This window comes from Lutra lutra, chromosome 12 (assembly GCF_902655055.1).
Source record: "Lutra lutra chromosome 12, mLutLut1.2, whole genome shotgun sequence".
Classification (NCBI taxonomy): Eukaryota; Metazoa; Chordata; class Mammalia; order Carnivora; family Mustelidae; genus Lutra; species Lutra lutra.
This window is the reverse complement of record NC_062289.1, coordinates 93,072,299-93,093,434: the sequence shown is the minus strand read 5'-3', so window position 1 is coordinate 93,093,434 and position 21,136 is coordinate 93,072,299.

Below are 21,136 nucleotides of genomic sequence, written 5' to 3'. Positions count from 1 at the left end.
ATAACACGCTGTTAATACTCGTCCCATCTGGGGAGAGGAGTGGGATTGGAAACAGGGCCAGATCAAAAGGGACTTTCTCTTTTTTGTTTATTGCTTGAATTTTTTTTCTACTGTGAGGATATACTACCTTTGTAATTTAAAAATGAATCTTTTTAAAAAGACAAAAATAGATAAGATCCAGCCCCAAAGGAACCTACAGAGTAAAAGGTGGAAACAGATTCACAGAAAGGCAAGAATTCAGGTAGGCAAGGGGTTCTACTGGTGCCCAGGAGGGACTTAAGCCAGGCCAGTGGATAACCCTAAATACTTTCTTTGAGGTGTTTTTCTTGTTCCCATTAGGCAGTGAGGAAGCCATGGCCAGGACGACGTTGAGCTTTGGGTTCTCTTAAAAAAAACTTATGGATCCTTTATCTGAGCTATGCACATGCTTTCATGCATGAAGAAAACTTCAATACTTCTGCTCTGGTTCAGATAAGATAACCCGGTAAAAGCATGGGTCCCAGATGTCCCCACTTTCCCATTCTCTCTCTCCATGCACACTCAGAAGAAAGACCACATGAGGACAATGTAGCCATCTACAAGCCAGGAAGAGAGCTCTCAGCAGAGCTCGAACTCGGCCAGACCCTTGATCCAGGACTTTCCACTCTCCAGAACCAGGAAAAGTAAATTTCTGTTGTTTAAGCCATTCATTCAGTCTGAGGTACTTTTTTATAGCAGACTAAGACAGACTGTAGCGTGTGTGAGCTGTTGGGAGAGAGTTGTAAGCTTGCTTTTTATTTTTTTATTATTTTTAAAAATTTATTTATTTGACAGAGATCACAAGTAGGCAAGAGGCAGGCGGGGGTTGGGGGGGCGGTGAAGCACGCTCCCTGCTGAGCAGAGAGCCTGATGGGGGACTCCATCCCAGGACCCTGAGTTCATGACCTGGGCGGAAGGCAGAGGCTTTAACCCCCTGAGCCACCCAGGCACCCATAAGCTTGCTTTTTAGTTGGTCTACCTGGATTTCTACCAGGCCTTCTGAAATTTGCCTAGGTGATGTAAATAACACTGACAATGTTGGCAGACCTGTCCATCTTTTTCAGTAGACATCCCTGTGTTCTCTCCCCACTGAGATGCAAACGTCATTGTGACAGAGAGATAGAATGAGTTCATTCTGTGGTATTGGATCCACAAATATTTGTGGAGAGCCAATTTATGCTAGGCTTTGTTTTGGGTGCTGGGGGATCAAGGAATAACAGAACAGACAATGTTAATCCTTTTTGCAAAGCTGAAGGGCCCTGCGTGGCAGATAGATACATAAACAAATACACAAACATAAATAAGCTGGATAATTTCAGAGTGATTACTACTGTGAAAGAAACAAATGAATTTATGTGAGTCCTAAAACCCTGCCTTAGATGGAGTTGTCATTGAGGACCTCCCTGAAGAGGTGACAGTTCAGTTGAGACTATAATGATAAGAAAGAGTCAGATGGGAGAAGAGTTTGGGAGGAGCATCTCAGGCAGAAGGAAAAACGCAAATGCAAAGGCCCTGAGGTGGGTATGAGTTTTACATGCTGGAGAAACATAGAGGTGGCTGGAGTGAACTGGAAAACAGGAGGAAAGGCTTGATCCTTTTGGGCCTTGTGGTCCCAGTGAAATTTCTGGATTTTACTCCCAATTAAGTGGGAATTCAGGGGAAAGTTTACGTGTGGGAGTCATGTTATCTTATTCACATAAAGATTGATAAATATTTGGTAATATCATAGAATTTGGCTATAGGGCTGAATCTTACGAATGAGCTGATTATAAAAAAACACAAGAGTTGTCAGTTTTAGAAGTGTAGACTCCCAGGGAAGAGACCTTAATGGGCAAATAGCCTCTTTTTGTAACTTGTGGGGTGTCTGGCAAAATTTTATTTCTTGACCTGGGTGGAGGTTATAAAAGCATTTTCCTTATAATAATTCACTAGGCCACACGTTAATTTTGTGTGGTTTCCTATGTCTTTGTTTTATTTTCAAAAAAATTGAAATTTATTTATTTTCAATAAAAAAAATTTTTTTAAGGGTGAACTGGACCTAGAGGGAAGTAGTGGCCAGCTCAAGGTAATACATCTTTCTTAATAAAGTTCAGCCAGAGTCTGCTGCCTTTCAAAGAATTTTGAAGGAATGGAGGAGAAAAGGATATATATTGCTTCCCTTTTCCAGGAAGATGATTGAAACAAACTAAAGCAGTTTTCGGGCAAAGATTCAACTAAGGTGGAAAAAAAAAGGAAGAAGAGAAGGCTGTATTTTTCTAATTTAAATGTGAGCTCCTGAAAGAAAAAAAAAAAAAACTAAATAAAATGAAATGTGAGCCCCCAGGGATTTGAGGATCAGAGTTTGATAATTCCTGTAACATGCATCCTTGATGACCATTGGACCTCATCGGCAAAGGGCGTGTATGCCCAAAGTTTCCTGCTGGAAGCACACATGACTCTGTCTCAGGACCTTCTAGGGCACTCTTGGCATGTGCAAATGGGAGGACAAAGGGGTCACAGAGTGGATAGCTTGTGAACGGTGCTCACCAGTGACAGACAGGAGTTAGTGGTTAGATACCCCAGCTCCCTTGCCCACTGGGTGAGACAGCTCTAAGATCTGTTCCATAGAGTGTCGATACAGAGGTCCTCAGTGGAACCCAAACCTAATTGCCCAGTGCAATAATGTGATCCTAAAGGTGCACTAAATTTGTTGGCTTCCTTCCTCTCTTTCCTTTGTCATTTTTGGGGATCATCTCCTAATTAAATACTCAGACCCACCTTCCAAATAATAACTTATACAAAAATTCTGGTTCAATCTCTTGGGTTACAGCTGAGGGAGTAAAGTTGCTTGCTGAGTTATACTAGTGAGTGGCTGTCAATCATCACCACGACCCACCCTGTGTCCTGATTTCTGGTCCAGGGCACTGATATTTCATTCTTTATGATCTGACAGACCACGCAGGCTTTAAAAAACATTGGATTAGAACATACCATTCACAATAATAATAATAATGCATAATAATTTGCAAATATTAATTTTGCAAATAATTTGCAAAATCCACAATAATAATGCAAACGTCCATCAAGGTAAGAGTGGAGAAACAAACTGTGGGGTAATCCATACAGTGGCATATTACTCGGGCATAAAAAGGAAAGAAGTATGGTTGACCTTTGAACCGCTGGGGGCAGGAGCCCCGCCCTCTGCCCCGCCCTGTTGAAAATCCAGGTATAACTTTCGACCTGCGCTTTAAAAAAAAAAAAAAAAAAAAAGGGAGGAGTCAAGATGGCGGAGAAGTAGCAGGCTGAGACTACTTCGGGTAGCGGGAGATCAGCTAAATAGCTTATCTAAAGATTGCAAACACCTACAAATCCAACGGGAGATTGAAGAGAAGAAGAACAGCAATTCCAGAAACAGAAAATCAACCACTTTCTGCAAGGTAGGACTGGCGGAAAAGTGAATCCAAAGCGACGGGAAGATAGACCGCGGGGGGAGGGGCCGGCTCCCGGCAAGCGGCGGAGCAACGGAGCACAAAATTGGGACTTTTAAAAGTCTGTTCCGCTGAGGGACATCGCTCCAGAGGCTTAATTGGGGTGAAGCTCAGGCGGGGTCAGCGCGGCCTCAGCTCCCGCAGGGTCGCAGAAGGATCGGGGGTGTCTGAGTGTCGCAGAGCTTACCGGTATTAGAACGGGGAAGCCGGCTACAGAGACAGAGCCGAGGAGTGACTCTCAGCTCGGGGTTGCCTTGAACCGGTCGCAGCCTCGGTCAGCTCGGAGCGCGGCCGGAGGCCAGGGTGACGGGAGTCACTGGGCGCTGTTCTCTGAGGGCGCACTGAGGAGTGGGGCCCCGGGCTCTTGGCTCCTCCGGGCCAGAGACCGGGAGGCCGCCATCTTCATTCCCGTCCTCCGGACTCTACGGAAAGCGCTCAGGGAACAAAAGCTCCCGAAAGCAAACCCAGCAAACCCGAGCGGATTACTCAGCTCGGCCCCGGGTAAGGGCGGTGCAACTCCGCCTGGGGCAAAGACGCTTGAGAATCACAACAACGGGCCCCTCCCCCAGAAGATCAACGGGAAACCCAGCCAGGACCAAGTTCACCTACCAAGGAGAGCAGCGGAATTCCAGAGGAGAAGAAAGCAAAGCACGGAACTCATGGCTTTCTCCCCATGATTTTTTAGCCTTGCAGTTAATTTAATGTTTTTTTCTTTTTCAATTTTTTTTTCTTTTTCTCTTCTTCTGCTAAATTTTTTTTAACTTTTACCGTTTTCTTTTTTTAACATTTTTTAAATAGTTTATCTAATATATATATATTTTTTTCCTCTTTTTATATTTTTTCTTTATCGGCTTTCTTTTTTTTAATAGTTTCTTTTTGTTTTCTTTCTTTCTGAACCTCTTTTTATCCCCTTTATCCCCCCTCACAATTCGGGATCTCTTCTGATTTGGCTAAAGCATATTTTCCTGGGGTTGTTGCCACCCTTTTAGTATTTTACTTGCTCCTTCATAAACTCTTATCTGGACAAAATGACAAGGCGGAAAAATTCACAACAAAAAAAAGAACAAGAGGCAGTACCAAAGGTTAGGGACCTAATCAATACAGACATTGGTAATATGTCAGATCTAGAGTTCAGAATGACGATTCTCAAGGTTCTAGCCGGGCTTGAAAAAGGCATGGAAGATATTAAAGCAACCCTCTCGGGAGATATAAAAGCCCTTTCTAGAGAAATAAAAGAACTAAAATCTAACCAAGTTGAAATCAAAAAAGCTATTAATGAGGTGCAATCAAAAATGGAGGCTCTCACTGCTAGGATAAATGAGGCAGAAGAAAGAATTAGCGATATAGAAGACCAAATGACAGAGAATAAAGAAGCTGAGCAAAAGAGGGACAAACAGCTACTGGACCACGAGGGGAGAATTCGAGAGATAAGTGACACCATAAGATGAAACAACATTAGAATAATTGGGATTCCAGAAGAAGAGGAAACAGAGAGGGGAGCAGAAGGGATATTGGAGAGAATTATTGGAGAGAATTTCCCCAATATGGCAAAGGGAACAAGCATCAAAATTCAGGAGGTTCAGAGAACCCCCCTCAAGATCAATAAGAATAGGTCCACACCCCGTCACCTAATAGTAAAATTTACAAGTCTTAGTGACAAAGAAAAGATCCTGAAGGCAGCCCGGGAAAAGAAGTCTGTAACATACAATGGTAAAAATATTAGATTGGCAGCAGACTTATCCACAGAGACCTGGCAGGCCAGAAAAAGCTGGCATGATATATTCAGAGTACTAAATGAGAAAAACATGCAGCCAAGAATACTATATCCAGCTAGGCTATCATTGAAAATAGAAGGAGAGATTAAAAGCTTCCAGGACAAACAAAAACTGAAAGAATTTGCAAATACCAAACCAGCTCTACAGGAAATATTGAAAGGGGTCCTCTAAGCAAAGAGAGACCCTAAAAGTAGTAGATCAGAAAGAAACAGAGACAATATACAATAACAGTCACCTTACAGGCAATACAATGGCACTAAATTCATATCTCTCAATACTTACCCTGAATGTGAATGGGCTAAATGCCCCAATCAAAAGACACAGGGTATCAGAATGGATAAAAAAACAAAACCCATCTATATGTTGCCTACAAGAAACTCATCTTAAACCCGAAGACACCTCCAGGTTTAAAGTGAGGGGGTGGAAAAGAATTGACCATGCTAATGGACATCAGAAGAAAGCAGGAGTGGCAATCCTTCTATCAGATCAATTAGATTTTAAGCCAAAGACTATAATAAGAGATGAGGAAGGACACTATATCATACTCAAAGGAACTGTCCAACAAGAAGATCTAACAATTTTAAATATCTATGCCCCTAACGTGGGAGCAGCCAACTATATAAACCAATTAATAACAAAATCAAAGAAACACATCAACAAGAATACAATAATAGTAGGGGATTTTAACACTCCCCTCACTGAAATGGACAGATCATCCAAGCAAAAGATCAACAAGGAAATCAAGGCCTTAAATGACACACTGGACCAGATGGACATCACAGATATATTCAGAACATTTCATCCCAAAGCAACAGAATACACATTCTACTTTAGTGCACATGGAACATTCTCCAGACTAGATCACATTCTTGGTCCTAAATCAAGTCTCAACCGGTATCAAAAGATTGGGATCATTCCCTGCATATTTTCAGACCACAATGCTCTGAAGCTAGAACTCAATCACAAGAGGAAATTTGGAAAGAACCCAAATACATGGAGACTAAACAGCATCCTTCTAAAGAATGAATGGGTCAACCAGGAAATAAAAGAAGAATTGAAAAAATTTATGGAAACAAATGATAATGAAAACACAACGGTTCAGAATCTGTGGGACACAACAAAGGCAGTCCTGAGAGGAAAATATATAGCGGTACAAGCCTTTCTCAAGAAACAAGAAAGGTCTCAGGTACACAACCTAACCCTACACCTAAAGGAGCTGGAGAAAGAACAAGAAAGAAACCCTAAACCCAGCAGGAGAAGAGAAATCATAAAGATTAGAGCAGAAATCAATGAAATAGAAACCAAAAAAACAATAGAACAAATCAACGAAACTAGGAGCTGGTTCTTTGAAAGAATTAATAAGATTGATAAACCCCTGGCCAGACTTATCAAAAAGAAAAGAGAGAGGACCCAAATAAATAAAATCATGAATGAAAGAGGAGAGATCACAACGAACACCAAAGAAATACAGACAATTATAAGAACATACTATGAGCAACTCTACGCCAACAAATTTGACAATCTGGAAGAAATGGATGCATTCCTAGAGACATATAAACTACCACAACTGAACCAGGAAGAAATAGAAAGCCTGAACAGACCCATAAGCAGTAAGGAGATTGAAACAGTCATCAAAAATCTCCAAACAAACAAAAGCCCAGGGCCAGACGGCTTCCCGGGGGAATTCTACCAAACATTTAAAGAACTAATTCCTATTCTCCTGAAACTGTTCCAAAAAATAGAAATAGAAGGAAAACTTCCAAACTCATTTTATGAGGCCAGCATCACCTTGATCCCAAAACCAGACAAGGATCCCAACAAAAAAGAGAACTACAGACCAATATCCTTGATGAACACAGATGCAAAAATTCTCGCCAAAATACTAGCCAATAGGATTCAACAGTACATTAAAAGGATTATTCACCACGACCAAGTGGGATTTATTCCAGGGCTGCAAGGTTGGTTCAACATCCGCAAATCAATCAATGTGATACAACACATTAATAAAAGAAAGAACAAGAACCATATGATACTCTCCATAGATGCTGAAAAAGCATTTGACAAAGTACAGCATCCCTTCCTGATCAAAACTCTTCAAAGTGTAGGGATAGACGGCACATACCTCAATATTATCAAAGCCATCTATGAAAAACCCACCGCAAATATCATTCTCAATGGAGAAAAACTGAAAGCTTTTCCGCTAAGGTCAGGAACACGGCAGGGATGTCCGTTATCACCACTGCTATTCAACATAGTACTAGAAGTCCTAGCCTCAGCAATCAGACAACAAAAGGAAATTAAAGGCATCCAAATCGGCCAAGAAGAAGTCAAACTATCACTCTTTGCAGATGATATGATACTATATGTGGAAAACCCAAAAGACTCCACTCCAAAACTGCTAGAACTTGTATAGGAATTCAGTAAAGTGTCAGGATATAAAATCAATGCACAGAAATCAGTTGCATTTCTCTACACCAACAACAAGACAGAAGAAAGAGAAATTAAGGAGTCCATCCCATTTACAATTGCACCCAAAACTATAAGATACCTAGGAATAAACCTAACCAAAGAGACTAAGAATCTATACTCAGAAAACTATAAAGTACTCATGAAAGAAATTGAGGAAGACACAAAGAAATGGAAAAATGTTCCATGCTCCTGGATTGGAAGAATAAATATTGTGAAAATGTCTATGCTACCTAAAGCAATCTACACATTTAATGCAATTCCTATCAAAGTACCATCCATTTTTTTCAAAGAAATGGAACAAATAATCCTAAAATTTATATGGAACCAGAAAAGACCTCGAATAGCCAAAGGAATATTGAAAAAGAAAGCCAAAGTTGGTGGCATCACAATTCCGGACTTCAAGCTCTATTACAAAGCTGTCATCATCAAGACAGCATGGTACTGGCACAAAAACAGACACATAGATCAATGGAACAGAATAGAGAGCCCAGAAATGGACCCTCAACTCTATGGTCAACTCATCTTCGACAAAGCAGGAAAGAATGTCCAATGGAAAAAAGACAGCCTCTTCAATAAATGGTGTTGGGAAAATTGGACAGCCACATGCAGAAAAATGAAATTGGATCATTTCCTTACACCACACACGAAAATAGACTCAAAATGGATGAAGGATCTCAATGTGAGAAAGGAATCCATCAAAATCCTCGAGGAGAACACAGGCAGCAACCTCTTCGACCTCAGCCGCAGCAACATCTTCCTAGGAACATCACCAAAGGCAAGGGAAGCAAGGGCAAAAATGAACTTTTGGGATTTTATCAAGATCAAAAGCTTCTGCACAGCAAAGGAAACAGTGAACAAAACCAAAAGACAACTGACAGAATGGGAGAAGATATTTGCAAATGACATATCAGATAAAGGGCCAGTGTCCAAAATCTATAAAGAACTTAGCAAACTCAACACCCAAAGAACAAATAATCCAATCAAGAAATGGGCAGAGGACATGAACAGACATTTCTGCAAAGAAGACATCCAGATGGCCAACAGACACATGAAAAAGTGCTCCATATCACTCGGCATCAGGGAAATACAAATCAAAACCACCATGAGATATCACCTCACACCAGTCAGAATGGCTAAAATTAACAAGTCAGGAAATGACAGATGCTGGCGAGGATGCGCAGAAAGGGGAACCCTCCTACACTGTTGGTGGGAATGCACGCTGGTGCAACCACTCTGGAAAACAGCATGGAGCTTCCTCAAAATGTTGAAAATAGAACTACCCTATGACCCTGCAATTGCACTGCTGGGTATTTACCCTAAAGATACAAACATAGTGATCCGAAGGGGCACGAGCACCCGAATGTTTATAGCAGCAACGTCTACAATAGCCAAACTATGGAAAGAACCTAGATGTCCATCTACAGACTAATGGATAAAGAAGATGTGGTATATATACACAATGGAATACTATGCAGCCATCAAAAGAAATGAAATCTTGCCATTGGCGACGACGTGGATGGAACTAGAGGGTATCATGCTTAGCGAAATAAGTCAATTGGAGAAAGACAACTATCATATGATCTCCCTGATATGAGGGAGAGGAGATGCAACATGGGGGGTCGAGGGGGTAGGAGAAGAGTAAATGAAACAAGATGGGATTGGGAGGGAGACAAACCATAAGTGACTCTTAATCTCACAAAACAAACTGAGGGTTGATGGGGGGAAGGGGTTGGGAGAGGGGGTGGGGTTATGGATATTGGGGAGGGTATGTGCTCTGGTGAGTGTTGTGAAGTGTGTAAACCTGGCGATTCGCAGACCTGTACCCCTGGGGATAAAAATATATGTTTATAAAGCTGTAAAAAAAAAAAAAAAAGAAAAAGTAAAAAGAAAGGATGAATACCCAAGTTTTGTAGCAACATGGACGGGACTGGAAGAGATTATGCTGAGTGAAATAAGTCAAGCAGAGAGAGTCAATTATCATATGGTTTCACTTATTTGTGTTGCATAACAAATAGCATGGAGGACAAGGGGAGATGGAGAGGAGAAGGGAGTTGAGGGAAATTGGAAGGGGAGGTGAACCATGAGAGACTATGGACTCTGAAAAACGATCTGAGAATTTTGAAGGGGTGGGGGGTGGGAGGTTGGGGGCACCAGGTGGTGGGTATTGTAGAGGGCACGGATTGCATGGAGCACTGGGTGTGGTGCAAAAATAATGAATATTGTTATGCTGAAAAAAAAAGATTTTATTTATTTATTCGACAGACAGAGATCACATGTAGGCAGAGAGAGAGGAGGAAGCAGGCTCCCCGCTGAGCGGAGAGCCCAATGTGGGGCTTGATCCCAGGACCCTGGAATCATGACCTGAGCCAAAGGCAGAGGCTTTAACCCACTGAGCCACACAGGCACCCCTCAACCTGCCCTTTTTTAGTCCACCAATAAGCCCGGTGGTACTCGGAGGTGGCTCCTGCGTGCCTGGCCTCAGGTTGGCGGTGTCTACAGGCTGGTGGCTTTGGCTTGGTAATGACGTCACCTGGAGGCACAGGAAAGCTGTCCCCCTCTGCTTTGGAGGGGCAACACCAGCTGGTGGCCTTCGGCTGCTGTGGCGACATGGCGACATGTGAGCGCTTGCCTCCGCCAGGCTGCGGGGTTGCGACCACCTGTAGGAGGGGACGGTGACTGGTTTAGCCCCGAGTCCCAGCGCCAGGAGGAGAAGGGGCAGCGAGGGGTTCGGGGCTTCCTGCCCAGCCCCATCCCTGGTCGCGTCCCTCCGCTTCAGCAGAGCCTCCAGCTCACAGGCCGGGGTTTTCCACCCGAATGCCCCCCACTCCGTCATCAGCCTAGGGGCAACCTGCAGCCCTGCCCTGGGGTCCTGGCCCCGTGGCTGCTGAGGGCATTGGGGGGCCTTCTTGGGGACTCAGAGGGCAGCAGGTGCAGTCTCTGCCAATCACCTTGGATTGGGTAGCTATAGACCAAGGTGGGCGGTTGTAGATAAATGCCTTGTGGCTTTTGCTGTTAACTCAAGGATTAGCTGTACTGACACAGGCTACAAGGAGGATGAACCTTGAAAATTTTATGCTAAGTGGGAGCATCTGGATGGCTCAGTTGATAAAACCTCTTCCTTGGGCTCAGGTCATGATCCCAGGGTCCTGGGATGGAGCCCTGTGGTGGGCTCCCTGCTCAGCCTGGATTCTGCTTCTCTCTCTGCGTTTGCTGCTCCCACTGCTCCCTGTGCTGCCTCTCTCAAGTGGTTAGATGAAATCTTAGAAAGGAAGGAAGGAAGGAAGGAAGGTAGGTAGGAAGAAAGAAAGAAAGAAAGAAAATATTACGCTAAGTAAAAGAAGGCAGCCACAAAGGCCACATATTGTATGGTTCTGTTCATATAAAATATCCAGGATAGGTAAATCCATAGAAATAGCAGATTGTGGCTGCCTAGGGCTGAGAGAAGGGGGGATGGGGAGTGTCTGCTTAATGGTGATGGCATTTTCTTTGGGGGTGATGAACGTGTTTTAGGACTTAGTATAGATGATGGTTGCAGGACACTGTCCTGAATACAACTGAATTGTACATTTTTAAATGGTTAATTAAATGTTACGTGAATTTTACCTTGACTGAAAAAACAGGGCTGGTCCTAGGACAAATGTTAGAGGTGAACAGTTTATCGTCTTTCCAGTTTATTTTATGTATGCCGTCCTGTAGGATGACCCATCTGGTCCAGGCCTCCTGTTCTGCCCATCAGACCCTAACAGTCTGTGATGGCTGTTGTAGTTAACATTTAATATTTTAGATGCTTTCAGTTTTCTAATTTCATTGACTCATTTCTTTGTCAGTAATTATATATGGCACAACTATGTGCCAGGCATTGTGGTAGGTGTTGGGGATAGAATGATGGGTAAAACCAGACCCAGGCCCTGTGCTGATAGTCTTATGATCTTCTTAGAGAAGATGGACATTAATCAAACAACTCCAACAGTCATCTGTGATAAATGCTAGGAAGGAGAAATGTAACCATGTGAGAAGAATGTGACCTAGTCAGGGAAGGCTTCCTGGAGAGGTGTCAATTAAGAAGAAGTTTTGAAGTCTGTAGGTGTTTCCAGTGAAAATTGTTTACCAACCCCTATCACGTGGCTTGCATTGTGCTTGATGTATCAACTCATAAGGCCACCAAGAGTCCTTTGAGAGATCTACTATTATTATCAGTTGTATTTTACAGAAGAAACTGAAGCTCAGAGAGGCGAAGTGACTTACTCAAGGTCACACAGCTAGGAAGTCATGGAATCCGTATTCAGATCCAGGTGACCATACTTATGTAGAAATTTAGGCATTGTGGACAGATAATTGGGTACAGGGTGAGATCAATTGAGTTAGGTCAATGGGTCTAACTAATTAAGATTATAAACATAAAGCCAGAATGATCATTCAATAAAGGAAATCAAGGTATTTTTTAGCATCTGTTGACTTTTATAATATGTATCTGTGTTTGTTACTGTTACAAAACTCATTATCATCTGAAAGTTGGAGGCTATGAATTGCTTGGTGTAAGATACTAAATCAAGAAGGAGTATCACATTATAGAAGTTTAACCTGATGACAGTGATTATGGCAGGCAATACCCCAAGAATCCGCTAGGTGGCAATAAAGAACATTGAGAAAGAGTCCCATGGTCTTCCGAAAAAATTAAATGTTTGTATTTCTAAGTATGAACAAACATCATAAGAATGTCAAGTAGTATAGGAGATATTGAGTTAAAAAAAGTTCCCCTTGCACCTTCTACCAGACCTCTATTTCCTTCCCCCCAAAATAACCTATTGAGAGTTTCTAGTACACTTTTTTGGGGGCATATTTTGTTAGTTACTGTGTAACTTTTTCCAAAAGAAGTATTTGCTTATATGACTCCCCTTTAGAAAATTGACACAGTGGGGATTTTCTCCCCCTTAGTGTCTCTTTCCATGTCAGCACATACAGATCTGTCTCATTTTTTAAAGGGCTGCAGATTCCATAACAGTAAAAGTTTTATAGAGTGCTTTATAGAGTACTTGCTGTATACCTGGCACTCTCCTAAACATTTTCCTTGTTTGAACCCATTGAAAACTCACAAAGCCCTAAGAGGTGCATTCTATCATTACCCCCACTTTACACATGAGAAAACTGAAGCACGGTGTGTAAGTAACTTGCCCAACATCACAAGGCTAGTAAGTGGTAGAGCCAGGATTTGGATGCAGAAAATTTGACTCTTGAGTCTACATCCTTAACTGCCATACCAAACTGTGGTAACATAGATGTGCCATAATTGAGATGTCAATCTTACTCAATACTTTAAAAAATTATTTATCTTTTTAAAATTGACTAAAATATACTGCTGTAAAATGTACTGAGGATTTTGGACTTACTCATGTGCAGGTAGGCCAACAGATCAGGAGATGATGGCCATGGAAATACTCCTCTCAGTTTCCAAGAGGAGGGGATATGGCATGCCACTCAGGTTGGCCACAGATAGAGGGGGTGAGGGGAAAGCAGGTGCAAAAGCCTTTATTGTGGTCTTGGTGAGCTCTGGACTGTAGGTATGGTCTCTGGTTGTCTGGTACTGGGCCCTGGGGTATTTAGGGCAGAAGACTTTTGCATTCTGGAGTGTAAAAGTCAGATAGAGGATGTGGTTCAGAGTATGGGCTCCAGACTGCTTGACTTGCATTGTCCAGGCAAGTCATTTTCTACCAGTAGAGATTAGTTAATCTGGGGAGGTGCATTTTCTTCTCAGTGACTGGGAAGATGTCAAAGCATCATAAAGTATAGCAAAACAAACAAAACAGCATGGCATGCCTGGCTCATTCAATTGGTAGAGTATTTGACTCTAGATCTTGAGATGATGAGTTGAAGCCCCATGTTGGGTGTAGAGATTACTAAAAAAATGAATTAAAAAGAAAATAAAAAACACAGAAAATACATATGAATAAAATAAAATTTACCATCTTAGTCACTCTTTTTAAAAATTTTAATTGATTTTTTAAAAAAGATTTTATTTATTTATTTATTTGAGAGAGAGAGTGTGTGTGAATGAGAGCAGGGGTAGGAGCAGAGGGAGAAGGATAAGCAGACTCCGAGCTGAGCACAGAGCCTTAAGCAGGGCTCAGTCTCATGACCCTGATATCATGACCTGTGTGGAAATCAAGAGTCCAAGGCTTAACGGACTGAGTCCCCTTAATCATTTTTAAGTGTACTGTTTGGTGGCATTAAGTGCATTTACATTGTTGCGAAACTGTCGCCACCATTTATCGCCAGAGCTCTTTTCTCTTGCAAAGCTGAAATTCTATACCTGTTAAACAATAACTTCACACTCCCTCTTTCCCCCACTCCCCACCTCCCCTCTCCCCCAACCCCCCCGCCCCACTCCCGCCCGTCCCTGGCAACTACTATTCTACTTTCTGTCTCAGTGAATTTGACTCTTTCCTGCAAGTGAGTTTTTGTGACTGGCTTATTTCATTTAGCATAATGTCTTCAGGGGTTATCCAGGTTGTAAGTTATTTCCATCTTTTTTTTTTTTTAAAGATTTTATTTATTTATTTGACAGACAGAGATCACAAGCAGGCAGAGAGGCAGGCAGAGAGAGAGGAAGAAGCAGGCTCCCTGCTGAGCAGAGAGCCCGATGATGGATGATGTGGGGCTCCATCTCAGGACCCTGAGATCATGACCTGAGCCGAAGGCAGAGGCTTTAGCCCACTGAGCCACCCAGGCGCCCCAGTTATTTCCATCTTGATTAAGGCTGAATAATATTTCCTGTGATGTGTATATACTGCATTTGCATATCCATTCGCTGGTCGACTTGGGTCACTTCCATCTTTTGGCCCTTACGAGTATTGATGCTATGAGTGTGAGTACCTCTTTGAGCCCCTGGTTCTAGTTCTTTTTGGTGTATACCCCCAACTGGAAATGCTGGATCTTATGATAATTCTATTTTTAGTTCTTTGAGGAACTGCCATACTGGACCAGTTTATATTTTCACCAGCAGTGCACAATGGTTCTAGTTTCTCCACCTTCTCCTATGCTTTCTCCAGAAGTTTTGTCATTTCAGGTTTTACACTTAGATCTATGATCTATTTTGAGTCAATTTATATTACCACGTGAGGCATGGTTGAGGTTCTTTTTTTTTTTTTTTTTTTTTGGCATGTGGATGTCTGATTGTTCCACTATCGTTTGTTGAAAACAGTTATTTTCTCCCCATTAAATTGCTTTTGCACTTTTGTGAAAATCCATTGACATATATGTACAGGTCTACTTTTGGGACCCTATTCTATTCCATTCATCTCTGTGTCTGTCTTATCACCAATATCACACTTTCTTGATAACTGTGGCTGTATAGTAAGTTGTGAAATCAGGCAGTATGAGTCCTATAACTTGGGTCTTCCTTTATAAAATTGTTTTAGCTATGCTTGGGTTGTTTTTTTGTTTTTGTTTTTGTTTTTGTTTTTTCCATTTCTCCCAGATGCAGAGATTTTATTTGTGAGGAGAGCACATGATAGGCCCTTAGAGAAGAAGAAAAAATAACTGGAACAGCTAAAACAACTATACTATGCTTGGGGTTTTGCTGTGGCATCTCAATTTTAGACTTAGCTTATCAGTTTCTGCAAAAAGTCCTGTTGAGATTCTGATGAAGAGAATGGTCTTTTCTATTTACTCACACATCTAACATTTCCAGAACTTTTAATTTTTTTTCCATAGATACTAATTTCCATCTGGCTTTCCTTTCCTTCAACCTAATGGACTTCCTTGAGCATTTATTGTACTTCAGATCTGCTGGAAACCAACACTTTCAGCTTTGGTTTGGCCAAAAATGTCTTTATTTCATTTTCTACTCAAAGGATATTTTCACTGGAGCTTGACAGTTGTTTATTTTACAGTTGTCATTCCACTGTATTCTTTATTCCATTGTTTCTGATGAGAAGTCAATGATTTTCACCATTGTTTCCATGTATATAATCTATTTTACCCCCTCTGGCTGCTTTTTAGATTTTATTCTTTAACTTTGGTTTCCAGCAATTTGGTTTTCTTTGAATATTTACATATTAGAGTTTTTTGAGCTTCTTGCATATATGGGATGATATTTTAAATGACATTTGGAAACATTTAAGTCAGTATTTCTTTAAAAATTTTTTTTTTACTGCTCTCTTCTCTCTCTCTCCTTTTGGTCTGTTTCTATTAACTGTTTGTTCTCTTGATGATAATACTTTCCTGTTTCTTCACATGCTCAGTGATTTTTAAACTTTATCCTGGACATTGTGTATGATGTAGTGAACTTGGATTCTGTTATCTTCCTCAGAAAAGTGTCGGGTTTTGATTTATCTGGCAGTTAAATTACTGACGACCCTTACTTATCCAGCAGAGGCATGGATTTAGGCTTTTTTCAGGTGAGTCTATTTTGGTTTTGTGCATTCTAGACTTTTGTCCTTAGATATGGTCTTTATGGCTAATGTGTGACTCTTCTAGAGTTTCAATAGAATGACTGAGGAGTTACCAGTCTTCTCTAATTTGGTGGAACTTAAACTCCAAACTCTGCCTCCCAGCCCTGAGGATCTGCTAAAATCTGCTCAGTTCCTTAAGCTTTCCAACTGTCTTCTTTTTCTTTTTCTCCTCCTCTTCCCTCTCCTTCTCCCTTTTCCCTTTCCCTCTCCTTCTCCCTCTCCTCTTTCTCTCCCTCTCCTCTCTCTCTCTATTTTTTTTCCTGCTGGGCTCCACATATGCAGTTCAGGGGTCAGCCAAGGATTTGAGGGGAGTTTATATTCAGATTTTTGGGCCCCTTCTCTGTGGCTCTTATCTTTTCTGGGAATTCTCCCCTCAATTTTGAGGTAGCCCAAGAGCCCCAAACACCAACTTGTGATTTCTCAGCCCAGCAAAACTATTGCTTTCTGCTTGACATTTATTCTCTGTGAGTTATGCAGGCTTGGAGACCCCTCGAAGGAAAATCCAGGTAAATGTGGACAATTCTCTTCTTTCAACGGTTCTGTTGCTTACAGTTTTTGCCTGCTATTGGTTGTTCTCAAGAACCTCTCATTTAAAAAAAAAAAAAAAAAGTCTTGTCCAGCATTGGTAGCTGCTATTGACAGGAGATTAGTCCAATGTAAGTTACTCTGCCATTATCAGAAACCAGAAGTCTAATTAGTATTGGTGGACATTTTTTTTTTTTCATTTTGGATTTTCACAAATAACACTGCCCGATCTATATATCCTAGTGTGGTTTTGTAAGTAAAGGAGTGGGAAGAGTTCCTAATGATAGAATCACTAGCTCTAAGAGTACATACTTTAAAACATTTGCTAGAAATTGCCAAATATACCTCTAAAACATGGTGGCAATTATGTTTGGGATGACTGTTTATCACACCTTCTTCAAAACCGAGCATCATAACATTTAAAATTTTGTTCAGCATTCTGACTAGTAAAAATTACATCTCATTGTTGTGCTGTGTGTTTGTGGATTTATGACTGAGCCAGACCAGCTTTCACTATTGGTCATTCTACTTCTACTTTACCTGCGTATGGAAACATCTCATTTCTCGCAATAATAAAATTAGTAAGAGCCAATATTTATTGAGTGACTCCAAGGGCAGGTTGTGACTGGACAACCTCACCCGTCTTGCTACCATAGTTGCTTCAGGAATGGGCATGTAGCCCAGACCTATGGCAATCTGGATTCAGCCAGGGCCCTACAGTGCAAGTGTGGGGCGTTCATCAGATGGTTTGGGGGAGAGAAGCCTTCCATTTCCTGGAACACTGATGAGGAAGTTTTTAGCCTGAGGAGCTCCTCCCATAAGGGAAGCCAGTCTGACAATAAAGACTTATACACAAAAGCGAACAGAACAGAGACTCAAAGCGAAACAGAGACATAGTCTGCTCGCTTTGTGATCTGTTGAATCAAATCAACCTTGAAGTTTGCCCTCTGTCTGCAGTTTTCCCACTGTGAGAATGAGTAACTTCTCTTTCTGTGGTAGCTGATTGGATTTTCTCTTGTTGGCTTGCAGCCAACAGCATTCCAAATCACACATGAGCCAATCAGATGAGCTCCTGTTCGCAGGCAGTGGGCTTGTAGTTGTTTTGTCTTCTATGGTTGTCAATCATCAAATATAGAAAATCAATTTTAGAGATAGAGTGGAGACCTCAGAGTTTCTTTATTTTTTTAAAGTTATTTATTTATTTATGTGAAAGAGAGAGAGATCACAAGTAGGCAGAGAGGCAGGCAAAGAGAGAGAGGGGGAAGCAGGCTCCCTGCTGAGCAGAGAGCCTGATGCGGGGCTTGATCCCAGGACCCTGAGATCATGACCCAGGCCGAAGGCAGAGGCTTGAGCCACCCAGGCTCCCCTCAGAGTTTCTTTAATATCTAATAAGATTCCAAACAGAAAATGTGTCGTAACAAACGCAGATCTGTTCCAAAAGGTCAGCCCACACAAATTTATATCAAGCTTGCAGCTCTTTAGGGAAAGTGGGGAATAGACAATGAAGTCATTTTATTCTGTTATGTATGAAAAGTAGTTTTGTTATTTTTTCTTAGTTATGAACTAAAAACTATGAGAGCTGGTTTGTGATTTATGGGAGTTAGTCGGGTGTTGTGATTAAGAGCATGGATTTTAGAATCAACTCCCTGGGCTCAAATTCTCAGACTTAGCTGACGTGTGACCTTGAAAAAACCCTTTAACTTCTCTGTGCCTCAGTTTCCTCAGAGGCAAAGATGAGTTAATCATGGTGTTTATATCTGGGGTTGTTAACAGTGATTGTGTGAAAGTACAATCGTTGGTAGTTAGCACGTCATGCCTTAATATTATTATTATAGTTACCCGCTTTTTAAGAATGGTTAAACAGTATCTTGGGAGCAAAAGAGCTAATTTTAGAACTCCAGAATGTAGAGACTGAAGAACAAGCCCTACTGAGCCAGCCTTTGCCTTCCTTGGTCACCAGGCATTTTACCATCTTGTCTACCGTCGGTGTTTTTAAGGAACAGAGATGTGAATATTGGTATCTACATCATTGCTTTTGAGAATTTTGTGGCCATAGCTAAGTTTTGGAGTGAGCTAGCCTGAAAATTATCCTAGAAATCAGTGAAGGATCTGGTTCAAAAGCAACAGACTGGACTTTAGTGCTTTGAAGCAGTGACTACGGGCAAGGACCATCATGGTTGGGATCCCAGGCTCCGGGGCCAGCCCACCGAGGTTCACACCCTGGTTCTACCACTTTTTAGTCATGGGCCTTTGGGCAAGTCAGTTACTTACCCTTTCTATGCCTCAGTTTCCTTGTTTATCGAACTGGATAGTCAAGAGTGATTTCCTCAGTTGGATCTTGGAAAGATGATACGACACAGAGTGCTTATTAGTACGGTGCTTGGCCCAATGTCAGATCTTAAAGAACCTTGGCTCCGTTTCCACTTTATTGAGCTTTGTTGCTTCTTTCCTCTATCAAAGTTGTGTGATTTCCCTCCAGCTGGTTTCGGGATCTCCTTGCAGAAGCGCAGAGGGTTATAAGAGACAGAAGGAATGTACCATTCATCAAAGGAACACCTTAGGTGCCTTTGTCCACTGCTTCCACTAGGGGGCAGCCCAGCCTCAAAGGGAGCCTTGGGGAAAGGTCGGGCACCCACAAGCTGGGGTTCTTCATTAGGGTCAGTATCTTCTTGAAATAACTTTTGGGTGGACATGAATTGTCATAAATTCCTCTTTCCAAACCATCATGATGAGTGACAAAGGAATATGATGAGGATGTTTTGGGACAGGGCTTTGAACCAGTTCCTTGGTTAGTCACATCTTCCTTCTTCTCTAGGAGGTTCAAATCTGCCAGAGAATGTAAAAATAAGACCTAGGTGATGGAGCAACTTTTGTTTCTGTCCTCTTTTTCCATTTCTCTGTTCCCTACACCCTCATTCTTGTTCATTATTTATTTATTTATTTCTTCTTACCGAAGACCTTCTTTGTGCCAGGTCCTGGGAATGCAGAGGTGGAAAATGTGAACATTGTTCCCGTTTTCACAGGGGCTGAGAGTCTGCTGGGAAAGACAGGCATTAAATGATAATTATACAACCGATGACCCTATCTAACTCCATTGTGACAGACCTTGAAGCCAAGCTCTGAGGCTGTGTGACTGTGCAAATAGAAGACCCTAGGGGTGGGGTGGTGGGAGGGCAGGTTAGGGCAGCTCTCTCCAAGAAGCTGAGACCTGGAGGAAGAGAAAGAGAGAATCTGGGACTCAGTGTTCTGAGTGAAGGCAACAGCACATACAAAGGCTCTGAGGCAGGAATGATCTTGGCAAATGTGTGAGATAGCTAGAAGGCCAGGGTGGGGCTGCAGCAGAGGGAGGGAGCAGCAGTGGTAGGAGAAGGCAAGGAAATGGATTCTCCCTGAGAAACTCCAGGAATGAGCGCAACCCTGCTGGCATCTTGGTTTGGGCCCCATGAGAACTGATTCACTTTTTTTTTTTTAAGATTTTATTTATTTATTTGACAGACAGAGATCACAAGTAGGCAGAGAGGCAGGCAGAGAGAGAGAGAGAGGAGGAAGCAGACTCCCCGCTGAGACAGAGAGCCCGATGTGGGGCTCGATCCCAGGATCCTGGGATCATGACCTGAGCCGAAGGCAGAGGCTTTAACCCACTGAGCCAGCCAGGCACCCCTGATTCAGACTTTTGACCTCCAAAAGTGTAGGGCAATAAATGTGGGCTGTTTTCAAGTCACTGCGTTTGTAGTATTTGTTTTAGGCCGATCCACAATGAAGACACACGTGAGACCGATAAGAAAACTACTGTAATGGTTTAGATGAACTTTGGGAGTGGCTTGAGAAGTATTTCTTTACCTTCCCTACTAGGTGTTGAGACCTGTGTGAGGCCCTCTGTCATGCTGGTTATCAGGCCACTAGTTACCCCTGTAGGGGCAGGATTTATTCCCCCCCCGCCTCCACCGAGGGCCTCTCAGTATATTATTCACTCTGCAGTACACCCAGTCCTCATACTTAGGATTCTGTGTCACCCCGGGGGAAGCGACACTTGGTGGCAGTGCCAGGGGCAGACAGCTTCAGAAAATGAAAATGGCAGGGCCCCTCTATGAGGCAGGGTGTGACAGTGAACCAGGCAAGCGGGGGCTGAGACTGGAAGAGGGATGAGAGTTAGGACCGTCCCAGGTTTGACCTGGCGGCCCATCCGAGGTGTGGCTGCCCAACCAGGTACACAGATGAAACGCAGATGCTTGACCCAGGGGAATACACAACAGCAGCTCTGCTTCCCTCTCTTGACCCCCGATAAAGAAATCTCCATCGGAACAAATAATACATAAATCTGTATTGGAAAGGGAAGTCTTCTTTCTGTGGCTTCTCCAGGAATGGTGGGTGGTGCCTGGATAGCCTTGATGCCTCCTTCTGCCTCTGTCAAAACCAGAATTCAAAGTGTGTG